The following is a 2,500-nucleotide window of genomic DNA, read 5'->3' as shown; positions in this document are numbered from 1 at the left end:
CATACCTATTTCTTCATATTTCTGCTTCTATGAAGTTTCTTTCTTTGCTACAGCTGATACAAATCGTTAGTTTGGACAATACATATGTAGAAAGCCTATTTTTTTTAGTATTTATTAGCGAATTTTCTCTTTTTTTTCTTTCTATAGTGGAGATAGTCGCACGTAATGACAGATCACAGCCATATTATTAAAAGCTTGTGGTAAGAACGGGTTTCGTTCTAGTGCCCGAAAATAATATTCCAAAGCTTTTGTATGTTCTCCGTTCCTTGTGTGGATAAGACCTATGTTATAGAGTATATAACTTCGATCATAGGGATCGATTTCTAGTCGCATAGCTTCATAATAATTCTGTAGAGCTTCCGCATAATTTCCTTCGGATTGAGCCGACATCCGTTACGGTCGTTCGTTATTCCATTGAAAGAATCTCCGTTCCAGAACCGTACGTGAGATTTTCATCTCATACGGCTCCCCCTTTATCTGATGCGCATAATGAGATGAGAATAATACATGAAATCAAAAAACATTGAAATACTCTCATTATGAACTCATGGGACTAGCGTTTTTACAAAAAATCTCTAGCCAACCTTCCTGTAAAAGATCTTTTCTTAACATCAAGCATGGTTTACTAGATAAAAATAAAAATGGTAACTCTAACAATTTCTTTGTCCTCAACGCCTCTAAATTTCCAGGAATTAGTCACTTCAACAGTCTTCGATGGTTATACAGGTATCCAAAATACAAACGAGATGGATGTTTGTGTGTCCCAACCATTTTTCTAAGTTCCGATCCCGATAAGGAAAAGGTATAATTTATAACAAAGTTTTCGTGTTGTTGATTCCTAGGTGTAGTGCTTCTTCCCCTCTGCTACCTATTTTTACTAGTGAATATTTTTACTAGTGGAGTAGGGTTGACTTAATCCATAGGTTACACCTTTCGCTTAATACTAGAATCGACAATTCTAGCATCTAAGGTTACATTAATCGGGGATACACGACAGAAGGAATTTTTTGATTTTCAAATTGCACCTCCAAGAAGCGTAGATTTATTTCAATTATTGTTTTCTTTCTATCCCGAATACTGTGTCTTTCTACTAAGACGGAGAGCGGTAAAGAAAATTGAAAAAAAAAAAAATCAAATCGCACCATCTCTGTAATAGGTGAATGCCTCTTTTTCCCCGGAAGTTGTCGGAATTATTCGTAATAAGATATTGGCTACAATTGAAAAGGTCTTATCGATAAAATTTCCATTTATCCCACCAGATCTAGGCATCGGTAACAACCCCATTCTATAATTTCTTTTAATTACCTCTCGTGAGAAAATGATCCCACAAACAAAGGAATTGCATAGTACGAAATAACATAAAAACGGATTCATTAAAAAATCCCACTCGATATTAAAATTGTTTCTTTTTGATTTCACAGGAATCAATAAAAGAGAAGAAATATTTCAATCCGGTTAAATTTCATCCAAATGTAGTAGGATCAGAATGAAGAGAACTATTCTGATTTCAGCGAAGTTGAAGAAAAAAAGAATTTTATTTATCTGACTGGGGTAATTCTAGAAGTTTTTTGATTGAATTATGATACAAAAAAGAGCAAAAAGAATCGAATAATCATTCTATGATTCATAACTTGTGACTAGATATATGTATGGGATAAACAGTTGTTGGTGAAAAATCGAAAACTGTAAAAGTCGAATTTTTAGAAAAAAGGAATCATAGTTTAAAAAACTAAATAGAATCATGAGCTAAAAGTATCCATTAAACATAGTTAAAAAAAAATTATTTGTATAGTTAGAATTGGTTGGACGTGCCTATCAAAAAAAAAATTGAATATTAATGACTCACTATTAACTCGGTTTCTGGGCCATAATCATTCTGTAGGAGAGATGGCCGAGTGGTTGAAGGCGTAGCATTGGAACTGCTATGTAGGCTTTTGTTTACCGAGGGTTCGAATCCCTCTCTTTCCGTACTAATTCAACAATGTTACTGACCACAATGTATCAAATCAAATAACAATCGATACTATTATTCCAACGGTTAGACCTTTATGGATTCTTTATTTCGAATTTTTGTGGTACGGAAACGAAAAGACTGGAAAGAATGCACAAGAGATGAAAATCCCCCTACCGATCAATGATAGATGAATGATAGAAAAATTTCCGGATCAAAACCTTACTTTCCTTCGGTCTCTTTACTTAGACTTCGGCGAAGGGGAGGACGAAATTGTCCGAACCCTTGTTTTTTAGTTAGGTTTAAGTCTGACGAGAATAATATTCTACAACGAGCAATTCATTTATTTTTAAACTGACCCATTTACTATCTATTATTTGATTGACTAATCCTTTATATTGCAATGGCTGAAGAGTCAAATGTTTTGGCAATTCCTGAGGGGGGGATGAATCAAGATAATTTTGAATCAGTGTTCTCGATTTTTTTTCATCTTTTGCTGTAATAATATCTCGGGGTTTGCACCGATAACTTGGTATATCCACTATAGAA

The 2,500-nt window shown here is 34.2% G+C and overlaps 1 non-coding gene across 1 annotated transcript; it reads left to right on the top strand.

The window, feature by feature from the left end:
* The first annotated feature begins 1,881 nt into the window (after window positions 1-1,881).
* Window positions 1,882-1,968, top strand: TRNAS-GGA (transfer RNA serine (anticodon GGA)). The gene has a single exon. It is a non-coding gene; the product is annotated as a tRNA-Ser (tRNA).
* The last annotated feature ends 532 nt before the right edge of the window (window positions 1,969-2,500 follow it).

The sequence above is a fragment of the Cucumis melo genome, unplaced genomic scaffold, assembly GCF_025177605.1.
Source record: "Cucumis melo cultivar AY unplaced genomic scaffold, USDA_Cmelo_AY_1.0 utg001797l, whole genome shotgun sequence".
NCBI classification, from domain to species: domain Eukaryota; kingdom Viridiplantae; phylum Streptophyta; class Magnoliopsida; order Cucurbitales; family Cucurbitaceae; genus Cucumis; species Cucumis melo.
Note: the sequence above shows the minus strand (reverse complement) of the source record. Positions and strands in the feature narration are given on the sequence as shown.